At 38.3% G+C, this 18827-nt stretch overlaps 1 protein-coding gene across 1 annotated transcript in view; it reads left to right on the top strand.

Moving 5' to 3' along the window:
* The window catches only part of LRRC2 (leucine rich repeat containing 2), an 88883-nt gene that overhangs the window by 12583 nt on the left and 57473 nt on the right, over positions 1-18827 (top strand). The gene's annotated exons all lie outside the window — the stretch shown is intronic.

Genomic DNA, 18827 nt, shown 5'->3' with positions numbered 1-18827 from the left:
TAATAGCAAAGAGAACAGGAATTGTTAGGTTATTTTTTCTTGTTGGAGTATTAAAAAAAGCCTTGGTTATAATGCTTACACACAATTATAAGTTTATTGTTTTTATGATATTGAATTTATTTTTTCTTTAAGCAATATTTTGCTTCCCATAAGAGACTGTTAAACATTAAACTGTGTTGCCAAGTTTGGAAACATATGACTTAGCAATTTCCTCTCTCTGAGAAAAGAAAAAAAAACACAAATCACTTTCTGTTTTAAAAATAAAATGCACAGGGTTAAACAGTGCCCTTTTTTAAGAACATAATTGCATTGAACCTTTGTGTGGTGTTTCAGAACTCTCAGGATATTCTCACTGCCAGTGCAGCTACACTGACAACAGAGCAGATGGTCTAAGAGGAGACCAGGGTAATACAAAGTCTGACTGTCCTTTCCATGGGACCTTTCTCTTCAAAACAGACATAGCAGCTGTCTTGGTTTCCCCATCTCCACCAAAGCTTACATTAAAAACTTTAAACCTAACTAAAAAAGAAGAAAAAAAAAGAAAAAATAAGTTCATCCTTCAGATTGAATTCTCTAGCAAGGATAAGCTTTCTTTTTGGTGTGAGCTGTGTCCTGGTTTCAGCTAGGAATGAGTTAGTTTTCTTCTTAGTAACTGGTACAGAGCTGTGTTTTGGATTTAGTGTGAGAATAACATTGATAACACACTGTTGTTTGGATTGTTGCTAAGTAGTGCTTAGGCTAAGTCAAGGATTTTCCAGTGTCTCATTCTTTTCTAGTGAGGGGCTGAACAAAGAGCTGGCAGGGAATACAGCCAGGACAGCTGACCTGAATGTGATATTCCATGCCATAGGACTTTTTTATTGCTATATAAATTGGTGGAATTGGCCAGAAGTGAGTGATTGTTTCTCAGGAATCAGCTAGGAGTGGGTCAACAGGTTGTGAGCAGTTGTATTCGACATAATTTATCTTGGGTTTTCTTTCTCTTTTTCATTCTTATTATTGCCATTATTATTAATATTATTAGTATTGTTATATTTTACTTTGTTTCTGTTATTGAACTATTCATAACTCAATGCAGAAGTGTTACCTTTTTTCCTGATTCTCCTGCCCATCCCACTACATGGTTGGGGAGAAAATGTCTGTGTGGTATTGGTTGCCATCTGGGGTTAAACCATGACAGCTGAGAGATGGATGTTTGCTGTTTCCCTTATGGTAGAAAACACAACTGAAAGGATTTGGGATCAAACTTGACCAAAACTTATTTCTGTCCCAATGTGGACAACATGTCAACATCCCCCTTCTACTTTTTTGTTTTTGGTTTCGGTTTCCTGTGGTGCAGATGATAACTTCTGAGTTCATTAGTACAAAAGCAATTAATGCATGGTAAGTTTTCGCTCTTAAGAGGGAAAGAGGGTGGCCTTATGTCCTCTGAGGTAACTAATATGACCTTCCATGGCTTTTGTCAGTAGCATATGTTAAGAATAAGTTCTTAGAGTGACTTGTCTTTTCCATGAAAACACGAAAATGCATTCTCCCTATTTTTTCTGCCTGTTGTTAATTGCTGTAGAGACACTTTCATCTGAAAAAGTGGGGCTTCACTGCTTTTTCTGCATTTTTTCCCACTAATGACATCTAAATTCATGCTCTTATCTTCCTGTACCACTCAAAGATAGGAAATTTGAGATCTAGTGCACAGAAATAAAAGTTCCCAGGTGCATTTGCCACATGTGTGAAGAATTTTTGTTTTCTTCTTTTAAATTGCAATTTGTGTATTGTACTTTGTATAGCTGTGTGTTGTCATGCACTCAGATTGTTTTCCAGTTAGTTCTACTTTGGAGCTCCGGGAAAAAAAAAAAGGAGGAAATACATTAGACTTTGTCTCTTGAAAATGGTTGATCAGTATTACACCGTCTGAAACAAATGGCTAAGTTCATGTTCATTCTCATAGTGCAGCCTTGTAGAATGGTCAAAGCTGATAGAATAATGGTCAAAGTAATAAGAATATTAGTAATAAAATGCCAAATTCAGCTAAAAGAAAATCTTCTTTGTTTTATGAGGTGTACAGTGACCACTGGCATTTAGGTCCTAAATGTTATAAATTCACTCGAGAGAGTGTTTAAAGTTAATAAAGGGAAATTTTATTAATTATAGCAAGCAAGCAATAAGCAAAATACAGCGCTGGACAGCCGGAAAGCGATCCCGCTTTTCCACGGCCGTGCCTCCGTTTTTCGTGTGTCTCCTTTTAATCAGTCCGGCTCTCCGGGCTTCCCCGATGACGTGTCCTTCCTCGGGTCTTTCTACGCATGCTCCTTCATCGGTCTATGGGTCTGCTCGTTCGGTCTTTTCCTTATCTTCCTGTAACCTTTCTTCACTATTCCCTGTAAAGGCTTAGCTCAGTAATTTTTTGAATTCAAGGAATCTTAGCAAGGACATAATAAACGTCAGTAGCTATACAAGCATCAGATACTATACATACGTAAGTAACTATCGTAAGTAGGTACAGGGTAAGTAACAATCTTGATTTTACAGAACTTAATATTACAGAATATCATATCTACATGTTTAGTCGAACAAAAGGGTCTCTGTTTATCACAATCCCCCCTTTTTCTATTCCCTACTTTTGTTCGTTAAATCTTTGCAATTCCCTTTTACTTAGTTCTAGATAATCTTCGGTTTCTTCTCCATTTAAGGGTTCATATTTGGTCTGTATTAACATAAGATGAGCTGCCTCTAACCTGCTTTTTACGATGTTAATAACTTTATTAAGAATGCAAGGGCCAAAAGTAAGTCCTAAAATTAGTAAAATCAGTGGTCCGGCTATAGTAGATAGTAAAGTTGTTTGCCAGGGAAAATAATTAAACCAGGATTTGTACCAACTCTGTTGCATTTCTTGTTCTTTCTTTCTCTTTTCCAGTCCTTCCTGTAATTTAGCCATGGTTTCTCTTACTATCCCACTTTTGTTTACATATACACAACACTCTTCTTTAAGTGCAGCACACAGGCCCCCTTGTTGTAAAAATAATAAGTTTAATCCTCTTCTGTTTTGCAAAGCCACTTCTGCCAATGAGTTTAGGGAGTCTGTGAGGTCTTTTATGGATTCATCAATTCTCCTTAAATCCTCATCTACTGAAATTCTAAGCTCTTTAAGTCCCTGGTGTTGATGAACTAAGGATGCTATACCTGTTCCTAATCCAGCCCCTCCTATACCTAGTAATACGGCTACTGTTAATACTGTGAGGGGTTCTCGTTTCATCAAATGGTGTTCTGTGTTCTGGTATTGTGTATACATATATTTTTCAGGATGATAAATAATCCGGGGAACTATTATAACTTGTATGCAAAATTCATAAGTTTCATTAAAGACTGTTACAGAAACACATGGGGTTACTCCTAAAGTGTTACAAACCCATTTAGTATTAGGTGCTGGAATCAGCCACTGAGCTGGCTTACGAGGATCTTTAACTTGTAATTTTGTCTGACATAAATGTTTCTTATCTGGGGGCACATTTCCCACGCATTTACCTTTTCCAGTGACTCTAGATAATGTTATTCCTGGAGTGTTTTCTCTTCCCGATTTCCATAAACAGGCAGCAGGATTAGTGCCATTTACTCTTTTTGGTTCTGCTGTGGAACCTATGGCCTCATAAAAGGGTGGGTTAATGTTATAGCATAACCAACATTCTCTAGTTAAATTTGGGTGTGTATCATTTAATACTTTAAAGGTAGCTTGCAATATTTTCCAAAGAACTTCATTTCCATATTCTTGGGGTGTCTCTACTGTAGTTGTTACTTGTGTGTTATTTTCTAATTTTTCTGAATAATTACTCTGATCTCTTACTTTGGGGTCTATTACTCCCCATACCACTGGATTTGGCCCAACAGATCCCGAATCATGTAGAACTATTTCTTTCTTTATAAGAATGTGCACTCCCCGATCTTTTCCAGGTTCCCATATCCTGAGACCCCAGGTTCGTCCCAATAACCACCCAGGGTCTTGGGACTGTGTAATATTGATGTAATGAAATTTGCAAGTCCCAGTATATGTTACTTCTCCCGAGGGGCCTATCCAGGGCTTTATACATCCATGTGGACCTCGTTCAACCTTTAGATACTTATCTGGGTTTTGTACTTTCCACTCCATGGAAATTGTTTCACAGCCCCAATATCTACAGTAAAATTTCCCAGGGTAATTACAATATCCTCTGCCTGGATTAGAAGCTGGGCACATATATAGTACTCTCCCGAGCGGGATATGACTAGTACTCTTCCATTTAATAAGAGAGTCCAGTGTAACTTGAAAGCTAGGGTCTCCAGAGACGATCTGTGATTGGATAATAGCCTGGTCTTCCCATCGAATTATAGACCAATTAAAGGGTTCGTGAGTCTTGCCTATACAAATGTCAAATGTGCTAATTAAGATTGTAACTATTATTGATTTCTTAAATGAGTATTGGCTTCCTCTGCTATAATAGAGGCTTTTCTTTTGTATAGTGTCAGTTTGGATTTCCCAAAAATTATTTTGCTGGGTTGTATCATTCCCATTCTTGTGGCATTTCTAGGTCCATGACCTTTTGGTCCCATGTATATTGGAGTGTTTCCCTCCACAGTTTATTACTCCTCTGCCTCTCCCATCGTCGACCCGTTTGCTGCGGGACACGGGGTGTACCATCTTCTCGGCAGCAAGAGTATTCTTCGGGAGGGAAATTACTCCTTCTCTTATTAATTCTTTGTATGTATTTTTTCCAACTTTTATGCTTTATTAAAGGGATATTACATCTTAATTCCGGGAGCCTCTGTCTACACAACCCAGCTACTATGTTTGTTACAAAAAGTGAAGGTTCGTTTGGATGATAACAATAATACAAGGGATTAACTCCTTTTGCATAAATAGTCCACCACTCCTCTGATCCTTTTTCAAATTCTCCTGCTTGTATTCTAGTTATTAAGGCCCAATTAGTGAGTTTTCTCTGGGCTATGTAGCAAGATCTACACACCCCTCTCGGTGGGTAGCCTCTATGACAGTGGGTCCACCAATATTCTTCACATACTATACAGTTAAAACAAACAAAAGGATAACAATTCTGACATAAAGCACAGCCTATTTTAACACTCCTATTATATATTTCTCTACCACTAGATGAGGGTATTTTATATTCTATATAAAAACCTTTATAAAAGTTACTATTCATAAGCTTCTAAACCGGTTAATAGTCCTTGGATGTTACTTTGTTTTAAGTCTCAAGTTCCCAGCCGGGCTAACTGCTTCTCAGTCCTTATCTTCTGGTGGCTTCACAGGTCCCTTTATCCGACTGGCATGTGTCCACCCCTTCTCAGCTGTTCGAACTGCAGAGTCTGTTGTTAATAGGACTTGATACGGTCCCTCCCACTTCGGTGTTAAGGGATTTTCTTTCCAGCTTCTTATCAACACCCACTCTCCAGGTTGTACCTGGTGTAATATAAAATCCAATGGTGGTCTCTGAGCCAGCATTCCTTTTTCCCACAATGCTTTTTTAAATTGCATTAATTTTATTAAATACTTATTGATATATTGATCACTTACATTTGGATGTGTTTGGACTTCCTCTATATTATAAGGCATACCATATAACATCTCAAAAGGGGAAATTCCTAAATCTGCCCTTGGCTGGGTTCGAATATTCAGAAGGGCTAGTGGAACACATTTAACCCATGATAATTTTGTTTCCATCACTAGCTTAGTGAGTTGTTTTTTTATTTCTCCATTCATCCTTTCTACTCTTCCAGAACTTTGAGGGTGCCAAGGGGTGTGTTGTTCTCACTTTATTCCTAATGCTTCTGAAACTTCTTGAGTTATTTTGGATGTAAAATGGGGACCTTTATCCGAATCTATTGTCTCTGGTACCCCATATCTGGGAATTATTTCTTCTAGTAACACTTTTACAACTGTTCGTGAAGTTTCCCTAGATGTTGGGAAAGCTTCCACGAAATGAGTGAGATGATCCACTAAGACTAGGAGGTATTTAAATCTCCCTACCTTTGGTAGTTCTGTGAAATCAATCTGAATATTTGCAAAGGGTCTTTTTGCTAAGGGTCTCCCTCCATAAGGTAATTTTCTAAGATTTTTCCTATTTGTTTTTAAACATGGGAGACAACTTCTAGTAATTTGCTTAGCCAAATCTCGAATACCTGTGCTCATATACTTTGCTGCAAAATAGTCTATTAACCCCTGTGTGCCCCAATGTGTTTTTTGATGTATCTTTTCTAATATTCTTTGTGCTATGGCTTTTGGTAGTACTTCCCGGCCATCTGGGAGAAACCATCTCCCCTCTGAGCTTTCTATTGCTCCTGTCTCTGGGAGTTTTAACTTTTCTTCTTCAGTAAATCTAATTCTCAAGTCATTATCTTTATGTTCTAAAGTTTTTTCCTCCCCCCCTTTTTCTTTTAGGACCATTATTCGTAATGCTGCCTGTTTTGCCTCTTGATCGGCAGCATTATTTCCTCTACTCCTTAAGTCTATTCCCTTCTGGTGTCCCTTTAAATAAACCACGGCTAACCTCTTGGGTTTTCTCAGGGCTTTTAAAACTGCCATTATAAGTTTTTGATGAACCAGATCTTTCCCTTGAGAGTTTATTAAACCTCTTTCTTCCCACAGTTTACCAAACGTATGCACCACCCCATAACTATATCTGGAATCTGTATATATTGTCCCCTCCTTTCCTTCTAGTAATTTCAATGCCCTTAATACCGCATACAATTCACAGGCTTGGGCTGACCAAGATTTGTCTAATGGACCTGATTCCAAAACTCGCATATCTGGTCCTCTTATTACAGCATATCCTGTTTTCTTTTTTCCTTCTATTACTCTGGAGGACCCATCCACAAACAATTTTTCTCCGCTTTCTAATTCCTCTTCTTCCAGATCAGGTCTAATTTTGGTTTGTTCTTCAATTGTAGTTATACAGTCATGTATCAAAGATTCACTTTCAGGTTCTCCATACAAAAATGCAGCCGGATTTTGTACAGTTGTAGTTTCTAATATTAAGTTTGGGGCTTCAATTAAAATTCCTTCATATTTTAAAAGTCTAGCATCGGAAATCCATTTTTCCGCCTTTTGTTGTAGCACACCTCGAATATTATGGGGGGATATTACTTTCAAGTTGCTATTAAAGGTGATTTTTCTAGCTTTCTCCACCAGTAGGGCACATCCTGCTACTGCTTGTAGACAGGCTGGCCAACCTTTACTCACAGGGTCTAAAATCTTTGATAAATACCCTATTGGCTTCTTCCTCCCTGCCCACTCCTGAGTTAGGACTCCAAAGGCAATTCCATTTTCTACATTTACAAACAAGTAAAAGGGTCTCCTCAAATCTGGGAGACTCAAAACAGGAGCATGAATTAAACTCTCTTGTAGTTCCCGGAGTTTTTCTGTATCTTCTGAACTCCATTTTATTAATCCTTCCTGTGTCAATTTCTGATATAAGAATTTAACTTTACTGCTATAATTTTCAATCCACTGTCTACAATACCCTGTTAATCCCAAAATTTGACGTATCTGTCTTTTATTTTTAGGAGTTGGTAGTGATAAAATCCCCTGTATTCTTTCAGGATCTATTCTTTTCTCCCCTCTTTTAAGATAATGACCTAAATATTTCACCTCTTCTTCTACAAATTGAAGCTTTGCTTTGGATACTTTCAATCCCTTTAGACCCAGGAAATTTAACAATTTAATACTCTCTCTCCTTACATCTTCTTCCTCTTTCCCAGCTAAAAGCAAATCATCCACGTATTGTATCAAGGTCACTCCTGGGTCCGTCTGATAATCCTGTAAAATTTGTTCTAATGCTTGCCCAAACAAATTGGGAGATTCTGTAAATCCCTGGGGCAATACTGTCCATCTCAGTTGTTGTCTCCTCCCTGTGTCTGGATCTTCCCATTCAAATGCAAAATAATTTCGGCTAGCCTCATCAAGAGGGCAGGCCCAGAATGCATCCTTTAAATCTATAACACTGTACCACTGACTGTCAGGTCCCAGTTTGCTTAATAATGTATACGGATTTGCTACTACGGGGAACCGTGCCACTGTACGTTTATTAATTTCTCTTAAATCTTGCACTAAGCGATAAGTCCCATCTGGTTTCTTTATTGGTAATATGGGTGTGTTAAAAGGTGACATACATGGTTCCAATAGTCCCTTACTTAACAATCTATCAATTTCTGGTTTCAACCCTTTTCGTCCCTCAAGTGACAGGGGATATTGTTTTATTCTAACTGGGATTTCTGGGTTTTTAATAGTGACCGAGAATGGAGTTATCTTCAACTGTCCCACACTCTCAGGGGTATACCACACTTCTGGATTTATTTTGTCTTCATCTTCTACTCTTAAAGGGCATAGCTTTATTTTCCACTCCTTATCAACTATATCTAAATGCATTCCCAATTCAATGATTAAATCCCGTCCTAACAAATTATAATCTGCTTCTGGTACTAACAAAAAATTTCCCAACCCGACTTTTGAATCTGATTCTATCATCACATCTTTAATAACCCCCACCTTAAAGGGTTCTCCCTTTGCCCCCACTACTGTGGCAGTTTCTTTGGATAGACTACATCCTTTAGGTAAAAACTGAATAGTTGATTTTTCCGCTCCAGTATCTACCAAAAAGGTTATTTCTTCTTGTTGGGGACCCACTTTTAACTTTATCAAGGGCTCTTTCTGATGTTTTTTGTCCCCTATAAATATAAAGAGCCCCTGACACCCCTAGTCTTCTTTAAACATCTTTTCATCCTGGATCCTCACCCTACATTCTCTCCTAATATGTCCTTTCTTTCCACAGTAAAAACAAGTTTTAGTGTTCTGTCCCTCCTTTGAATTTCTAATCGATCTCTGTTGTTTCTCTTTCCATGTTTGATTTCCACCTTCTCTTACAGCAGCCACCATCATTTTATATTGCCGCTTCTGAGCCTCTTCTTCTCTCCTGACATACACTTTTTGGGCCTCCCTCAAAAGCTCATCCAAACCCCTATCTTGCCACCCATCTAATTTTTCTATCTTTCTCCGAATATCCTCCGAGGATTTTGCCACAAATTGTGCTTTAAGCAGTGCTTGCCCCAATTGTGTATCTGGATCCATTCCGGAATATAGTTGAAAATTTTTTCTTAACCTTTCCAACCATTCCGTGGGAGTTTCATCTTTCTTTTGCCTCTCATTGAATGCTTTATTAATATTATGACCCCTTGGGACTGCCTCCCTAATTCCTTGAATTATAATAGTTCTCAAATCCTGCATATTTGCTCTGTGGGCTGGATTCTGATGATCCCAATGGGGATTCTGGAGGGGCCATTTTACATCTGCCAATGGTCCCTGAGCATGCTGGGCATCCCAAATACGCATGCCTTCCCTTCTAATCATGTTCCTCTCTTCTGCAGTAAATAGAATATTTAGGATAGATTGTAATTCCTCCCATGTGTATATATTAGGTCCTAAAAATTGATCAACTCTTTCTGCAACCCCCAAAGGATCTTCCAGTAAACGCCCCATCTCCTTTTTAAAGTCTCTGACATCCCCTGAACTAAGAGGGACAGATATAAACCCTATTCCAGGTTGGGGGCCACCCATGGGCATTTCTCTTAGTGGGAATAAATGTTCCCGTTTCCTTCTGGCTCTATTCCTGGTGACTGGCCCCACTTCTGACAGGTCTGGCATGTCTGAATCCTCCTCCTCAGAATTCTGAGGGGGAGGGGAAGGGGCTCGAGAGGGAGGGGAGGGGGCTCGAGGGGGAGGGGGAGGTGCTCGAGGGGGAGGTGGTGGTGGCACAAATGGAGGAGGGGGCATTATCATAGTATCTTCCTTTCGGGATTTCTTTTTCTTTCTTTTCCTTTCCCCCGAATTTTCTGAATTTTCTGTTAATTCAAATAAATGAACATCGGGATTTTCTACCCAGATTTTTGCATAAGCACTCTCCTCTGGGTTAAAAGGGATCTTTGTTTTTACCCAGGAATTTAACTTTTGTTTAACCCACTCTTCAGATGATCCAAATATAGGCCAAAATATTTTCCTTGAAATTTCCTTTCCTCCCCATACTACTACACAATAGTGAATCATTTTTGCCTTATCTTTATTTTCTGTCCCCGGGAAATGTTCCCAATTATCTAGTATAAAGCCCAACGGACTATCCTTAGGTATTGGTGGGAGTTTAACAGGTACAGAGGGCTTGCTTCTCCCCAGTCCCATTCTTCCGGAGTGTTTTCAATCACACAATTCCTTTCGCTTCCCCCCGTTCGTGGCCCAGGTCCTCGCGGGCCAATGGGAACCGCACTAATAGGGGGTCCGCTCTCGCCTGGGGAATCCGGCTACCGGTTCCCCTCTCAGACTCACACACACTCACCACACTCCGGGATCCCGACCCCGCCCAGACGGATCCCCGTTACACTACTCACGCGTCCCACGTCCCGCGTCTTCGTCCGGACTCTGTGCACAGAATTTTAAGGGGTCGACCGGTCTCCTTTTGCTTATTGCTTTAACTTTAGGTTCGTCGGTGCAATCGAGGGAGGACCCGGCCCCCCCCCGGGCCGCTAAACTTTAGCGGAGGCGCCTTCCCGGAAGTGCCGCGATCCGTCCTCCTAATTGCATCCGAGTCACGGCACCAAATTGTTATAAATTCACTCGAGAGAGTGTTTAAAGTTAATAAAGGGAAATTTTATTAATTATAGCAAGCAAGCAATAAGCAAAATACAGCGCTGGACAGCCGGAAAGCGATCCCGCTTTTCCACGGCCGTGCCTCCGTTTTTCGTGTGTCTCCTTTTAATCAGTCCGGCTCTCCGGGCTTCCCCGATGACGTGTCCTTCCTCGGGTCTTTCTACGCATGCTCCTTCATCGGTCTATGGGTCTGCTCGTTCGGTCTTTTCCTTATCTTCCTGTAACCTTTCTTCACTATTCCCTGTAAAGGCTTAGCTCAGTAATTTTTTGAATTCAAGGAATCTTAGCAAGGACATAATAAACGTCAGTAGCTATACAAGCATCAGATACTATACATACGTAAGTAACTATCGTAAGTAGGTACAGGGTAAGTAACAATCTTGATTTTACAGAACTTAATATTACAGAATATCATATCTACATGTTTAGTCGAACAAAAGGGTCTCTGTTTATCACACTAAATGCCAGCTCACAAGTTATTTCTTTAGTGCTTTTTAGTGGTCTCAAATGTTAGACTAAAAATATGAGAAGACATTGCTGATTTTTGTCTTGAAAATATAGATAAAGTTGTATTTCTAATTAAATAATAGAAATAATGTTTCCATTTCATTATTTTACGGACCTCTGCATTGACTAAATTCAGGTATCATACTCAGGGATTAAAATTTTAGTATTGTCAGGTAGGTCCAGTGAAATAAATGCAAGTTCATACTGTGTCACAGTAAGAAAGATTTAAAAAATACTTTCATCCAAAATGAAAATTCCCCAAAGGACATTTAGAGAGGGCACTTTCCTGAAATGAGGACAGTGTTCTAGTGTTTACAATTCTAGATATTTACTTTTGACAGAAGTCAGAGTGAATTCCTAAGAAGGGTTAAAAGTAATCGTTTCTCTGCAAATTCACTCATGGAACAGAGTTTGGAATCTGGCCTTTGGGGCTATTTTGTTTTTTTCTTTTTTTAAGCAAAACCCAATTTTTCTCAAAGAGGTTATAATTTGCTAATGGCTTTGAGATTGTGCAGTTCTTTTATATGCTGTGTTGCTATGTAAAATGACCTGATAATATGCAGTGAAATGCAGTGCGTATTATTCCAGAACAAATACCCAGTTAACCTCTAGGGAGCTTTGTTTGCCTTAGGGCAAGGTAATTTAGTTCGTGCAGCCTCATTAAACAGTAACTCGTAAGATAATTTTTGACTGAAGATTTTCTTAAGAGGAAAATCTCACAAATGAATGAAAAGCTTCAACTGTGCATTAAAGGTGAGGACTTGTAAAAATACTTGTTTACAAGGCAGATGTTTAAGCAACTGGCCAGTGAAAGCTAATTCTAGACAACCAGCTACTGAGAATACTGGCCTTCTGAGGTACTGGTATCTGATAATTTTTTTTGTGGATTAATTCAGTCCTCTGTTTCCTCTTTGGTTTTGTGGGACTGTGAAAGTATTGCAGTTTAAAGAACACATGTAAACCAGCAACTGAATATAAAAGAAAAATAAATAGAGCAGTGTTGTGGGTAGGCTTATTTTCATTTTATGTCATGCTTTTGATCCTGTCAGAAAACCCCATTTGAAATCTTCCATAGGATATGGACCACAAATTCATACAAAAAGTGTACAGTATCTTGAGAACTCCTATATGTTGATGAAAATGCTTACTATGGAAAGAAGTTTGTATTTACAGCACTGTTTTATAGCTAATCTTCTAGGTTCTGGTAGTGGTGAAAAATCTGTTATTGTTCCCCAAAATCTTGAATGTTGTCAGATGATCCTGATGTGGTATGATGATTTTCTGCATTGATATTTCTTTATTACTTGTCTTCTTCTCTCGCTCTCTTTTTAATTTTTTTTTTAATTATCTTTTATTTTTAAAGGGAATAAGAGTGAAAGCTTAAAGTTAGATTTTTTTTTTGAGGGATGGCAACGTTTGTTATTTGTGTGAAAAGCAGGTAAGATAAATCTGAAAGCTAACAAGTTAAGCATTAGAGTGAGGAAATGCCAGAGCTGTTTGCCCAGATTAGCTATCTAAATCTTTGCTGTGAAATGGCACAGCCTCCTCTGCTTGCCAACAAACATGCAGCAAAAATAAAAGTTTGTTCAGATACCTCTTCCAGTGTCTCTACTCCAGAAATTTCTTCCCAAAGTTTGGCAAATTAAATGTGCATGTATTATTTTTTGAGTTATATACTTCCCAAATATTAAAAGTAAGAAGCAACAAGAAAGCCACACTTTGCAGGCAGACTGACTTTTCTTCCCTGAAAGGTTACATATTTGTTTAATAAAAGGGATTTGTCTCTATTTCTCTGCCAAACTTCAGTGTTATAACTCTACTTGTACCTGAACTAAGATTTTATTTGTTATGTTTATCTTTATTGTCCTACTCAATACCCAATGCAGGACTTTTTCTATGCTAGTCTGAAACTGAAGCTGGGAGTCCCTTGGCCCCAAACACAAATTATAGTCAGCAATTTTGTTTTCAATCACCAGGACAAATAAGTATACTAAGTTATTTGCCTTTGTTTGTAGGTGCTTTTGCATAGAGACCATGCATCTAAAGTAATGCACAGACATGCATTGTAAGATGAAAGCTGCTGTTCAGCCACAATCCTTTAAAATGCTTGGAAGAGCCTGGCACTGATATGGAAATTGGATCAATCCAATTGAATTTGAAGCAAATGTTACTCATCCATCACGAATATTATTCTGGGCTGAGCTCCAATTTTACTGTGATCTCTTCTAAAAATTCCGTAGGATTATTTAATGATCCTGCGTAGATAGTGATTCTGATTTAAACATTGCTCAGGAGCTCTAAACTGGCATCACCATGTAGTGTCCCAGTCAATTCTTGTGTCCTGGTTTAGAGGAAATAGTGCCATCTAACGAAACTTCCTTTCCTTACCTAGGAATCTCTACTTTCTCCCAAGAGCTTCAAATGAGACATTGGCCAGAGGGTAGCAAAGGAAGAGCAATTGAAATAAACCCAGTTACTCCCACTAGTTTTGATGGCTATGAAATCCCTACCAATGCACGCTTCTTTTCCAAGCTGGTTGCTCCTTTGAAAGGTCCAATAACTGAGTTTCTTGTAGAGTAACTCTTTGTATCAGGTTTATTAGATTCATAATTTTGTTGAAGAAAATAGAATTTCAAGCAGGGAATTCCCATGTCTTTGAAAAGAAATACATATAATAATAATAATAATAATACTAAAAATATATATGCCATGAATTTTTTTTCTGAAGGTATGGTTCAATAGTGAAGTAGCCCTTGGGAAATGATTACCTGAAGAGGAAAAAGACACTAACCAAAATGAAAATACTTGAATCTGCTATTTCCCTGCTGATCTTATTTCATAACTGTAGAGTATTGTCCTGAAAGCTTACTGTAAAAAGTCAATATATGGGAAAATAACTTGCCAGAGTAAAATTTCTCTATACTACATACGTCTGCCAGGTGTGCTTTTTTGTTACAGATATATAGGTATGAAACTTAACTTTTCTTTTTTTTTTGACAAACATGAATAGCATACAGCCAGTCTTTTTAAAAATTAGTGGGACTCTTTGTATGATTGAAGAGGAAATACTGCAACAGTTAGCTGAGTTGAAACCTTAGATCTCATCTGGGCCCTTTGTCCAAGAAAAATATTTTTTGTGTTCATACTCCCACCTAAATTTGGCTTGACTTTACTATCTTCAAATTTCTTACTACTGAAAATAATTGTTGTTTCTTTAATATGATTTCAACAGTTTGATCAAGGCCTAGAGGAAGATGAAAATATTTTATTGTTAAATAGTATTAAAAAGACATAAACTTCAGGAGAGCTGTGTTTTTGTAACTTAATTGTCATATGTGGCAATGTATTTATGGAATATCAGGTATCTTTAAAGTGTCAGGACCAGAAATTTAATTTCACTAATAGTATATTAGTATTCAAAAGATTTATTATTAGTGTAGACTTTTTTTTTCTTTTTGCCTCACTGGTTTAGAGGCCTTTACTTTTAGATATCTTTCTTGAAGTTCCGTGTAAGAGCCTCCAGATATGACAACCATGGTGGAAATTCTGTCTAATTTGAGAATTATCACCAAATGAAGACTGGAAAAGGTCTTCATTTTCACAATGATCCCTTAAAAAGTACCATCAACTCAGTGTTTTGACAATGACAGAGCAGAATGACAACCATGTAGCCAAGTAGATCTCTTTGGCTTGGTCTCAGCTGAACCTGCAAATTTACAGCTTTGTCATCTTTTCTTCATGATACACACTGGCTTGATATAAGTTGCTACTTCAAGCCAGTAAGGTTTGTAATGATTATTTTGGGTAGTGTGTAGCTCGAGGGTACAGCCAGGTGTTGTAAATTATTAGACCCTTTACCCATGGGAAATATAATGTTTTCATTCTGAGATGTACTGTACAGAATTATGCACTTTTGTTGCTCCATTATTAATTCACCTTCCATCTGTTCAAAATGTGCTTGTACACAACACTTGCATTCTTTAGAAGCCTAACAGAGCACTTTACCATAACCTAATGTATGAGTAAAAAGGAAATTTGACATAGGATTTCCATATCAGTGTGCAATATGCATGTTAAATTCCCTAGCAAGTTTAATTTTTACCCTTGTCTTTATTCTGAGGTAAATATTTCACTGATTTGCTCAACAGCGATTTTTGTTGTATGCATTTTATTTCACTTGGCTAGCAATGGCCTCCTGAGTTTTGTGCTTTGTGCATGTTATCAGCAGACTGTCAGAGGGCAGTTTGTTTTTTCAGCTTTAATGTTGCTCCCTTTTTACCATTTTTTATATTTCTTGTTTTGACAGAGTAAAATTTTAGACTTGAGCCCTCTACTCTAGTGTTCACTGACAGAGACAGTGCTGATGTGTAGTAATGCAGCTGACTTTTTATTGAATTAGACTTTTTGACCTCTTCTTTCTGTTGTTTAAGTTTCTAACATTCTTATAATTTATACAGTGAGGAATGAGTCAGCAATTTTTTGGGCTTGAAAGAAGAGCAATGAATACAAAAACTTCCCCATTTTGTGGGCAAGTTTTTCCAGTGCACTAAATTATGCACTGAGAGAAACATTTATTCCTTTAACAGAAAATGGAGGAATTCCATAGAAATGCGAGGGTAGTAACGCAGAGTTAAGCTTCACAAAAGGAAAGAAAAGTTCTATGTGGTGGACTGGAGAGTGTGAGAAAAAGCAGAACAGCAGTGTTAAATAAAATTTGGAATATTTAAAAAGAAAAGAATTCTAGATGTTTTATTCTATGGTCCTTATCACTCCTGCCTTTTAATTGCTCAGATAACTTTGTTCTCTTCCTTGAAATTCAGTTAATACCATACCACTTCACTTCCTAGCTGTAGAGAGCTTTTATAGCTATATAGCTACACTCACTGGTACACAAGTTTTGGAACAAAGTATGAGTAGGTGGTTTGGGACTATTTATTTTTTCTTATAAAACATGAAAATATTGTTTTGTAGCTTTTTCTAGCAATCTCTTGCTATTACAATATCCACACTCTGTTGCCTTGGCAATTTCTGGGGTACAAATGGCAGATTGAATAGTTAAGATCAATACTAAAAATTGCATTGGCTCTTGTGTCAAAGCATCTGAAAGATTTTTTAACTACCATGTTTACTGATATGAGAAAGTGTCATCTGAGCACTTCTAGAATGCAGCAGTGGGGATATCCTTAGTAGGGCTGCTTAGTGAAATCAGGTCTTTGGATATCTCTCCTTCTGTAACAGAAAATTTGGAAATATAAGCTGTAGCTTGTTGACATACCACAGTGTGGGCTAAGGAGCTGTATCTACTTTAACAGATTTTCTTGTCTTTATCATATCAAGTAAATATATGGAAGATTTGTGGAGATACTGTGCATAGTTGGTGGACTCTTCCTTGACTGTGCTAACACCTTTAGTCCACACTAGGGACTCGCTGGGCTGAATGTTTTTGTCTCTGTCCAGTCTATTTTTAATTAGCTTACATATCACAGCTTGAATGTATGAAGTATGGAATATTCCACAATGCAGTAGACACTGAGAGAAACTGGGAGATTTATTTCAAATGTATTTAGTATTCTCACACCTCTGTTGATACTTTTAACACCAGGAATTCTTCCAGATGTTGACTTGTGATGTGTACTCTGATCTCTCTAATCAAAACTGAAGCCAAAAATGAATAACACTTCTGCAGCTATCAATAACTTCTATAACTATTCCTTTATTTCTCCTTTCATGTTTTGAGAAGTTATTGTTCCCCTCGTCTCTGTGAAGTTTCCTTCATCTGATATGCTACAAATCCCTTTCCTACTCATTTGTATACCTGTAGTAACTTCATTTGCTCTTTTGATGTTTATCAGAGTTTGGTTTTCCTTCTAATTTTTATTATTTCAAGATATATACAATTTTCTCTTTTAAAAGATATTTCTGTAAGTTTTGAAATAAGGGATAAAGAGATCCTTACTGTCTTTTCATTAGAATGCACTTTGTCTGAATTTATTCAGTCTTCATATACTCTGTCAACACTTTATCTAGTGAGCTGCTTTTTAACCAACCTCACTCTTAATTCACCTCCTGAAATATTTGTAGAAGGTGCTTTTCTGTACTTTCCCTTTATAAAGATGGCACCTAGGAATACATTGCAGTCATTTTTACTGACGGGGCTTTTTGCAGTTCTCTTGTGTTCCATGTGTAGTGTGCTGCTCCTTGAAACTCTCCTCTGGTGACTCCTCAGGCTTCCTCCTCTGATAAATGATTGTATGTATTTTCCAAAAGTGTGGAAAGTGCCTGCAGTGTGTCTGTGTGCCCTGTGTCTCTGCCATTGCTGTGCTCTCTGTTTCCAAGTCTTTCCAAAATCCCCTGAGATTTCTGTAAGTGCCACAACTGTCTCAATATCTTTCTATCAAGGCATGCAGTTTTGCTGTCTAAAGACTTACTTTGATAGCATTAAGACAATTATGACTTTTCATCTGTGCTATTGTATTTTCATAAAAGTGCTCTACACTGCAGTTTCATACCTTGTTATGGGTGTCCAAAAATTATTTATTTCAACAAGACTTTGGGGCATGCTTCTTGTACTTAACTTTGTAACTCGTTTCTTGCATGTGACTTAGAACCAGACATTCTGGTTTTAATCCTGACAAATCTGGGAGCCTTTTATGATGGACGCATGGCATTGGTGGATAGGGGCAAAGCGATTGACATAATCAACTTGGACTTACACAAAGCTTTCAGTGCTGTCTCTCATGACTTTTGATTCTATACAGGGGGTCATGCATTTGATGGATGGACTGTCTGGCGAATAAAGACTTGGCTGGATGGCCACATGCAAAGTGTAGTGGCCAGTAGATCAATGACTGAGTGGAGACCAGTGATGAGTGGTGACCCTCAGGAGTCAGTGTTGGGGCTGATGCCACTCAGAATCTTTGCTTTGGCGACATGGACAGTGGGATTGAGGGCACCCTCAGCAAGTTCACTGACAACACCAAGCTGTGTGGTGTGGCCATGCTGGAGGGAAGGGATGACATGCAGAGAGACAGGCTTGAGAAGTGGGTTTGTGCGAAACTCATGAAATTCAACAAAGTGAAAAGCAAGGTCCTACACCTGGGTCGAGGTGGTCCCAGACATATCTACAGAGCCAGCAATATGTTCAGAGCTCAGAAAGCAGCTGCGTCCTGGACTGCATCAAAAGCAGGTCAAGGGAGGTGATTCCATTCCTCTTCTCTTTTGAGACTCCACATCCAGCTCTGGTGCTCCCAAAATAAAAACAACATGGAATTGTTTGAGCAAGTCCTGAGGAGGCCATGAGGTTGATAAGAAGACCAGAGCATCTCACTTATGAAGACAGACTGAGAAAGTTTGGGTGGTTCATCCTGGAGAAGAGAAAGTTTCTTAGAGATCTCATAGCAACCTTCCATTATCTGGAGAGCGGTGACAAGGAAGCCAGAGAGAGTCTCTCTGTCAGGGCCTGTAGTGAAAAGACAAGGGAGAATGGCTTCAAAATGAGAGAAAGTTGGTTTAGATTAGATATTAGGAAGAAATTCTTTACTGTGGAGGTGATGAGACCCAGAAACCAGTTACTCAGAGAAGCTGTGGAAGCGCCATTCCTGGAAGTGTTCAAAGATCGTTTGTTCATTTGTTCACAGCTGAGGGG

Source organism: Poecile atricapillus, chromosome Z, assembly GCF_030490865.1.
Source record: "Poecile atricapillus isolate bPoeAtr1 chromosome Z, bPoeAtr1.hap1, whole genome shotgun sequence".
NCBI classification, from domain to species: domain Eukaryota; kingdom Metazoa; phylum Chordata; class Aves; order Passeriformes; family Paridae; genus Poecile; species Poecile atricapillus.
This window is presented reverse-complemented; position numbering and strand designations above follow the sequence as displayed.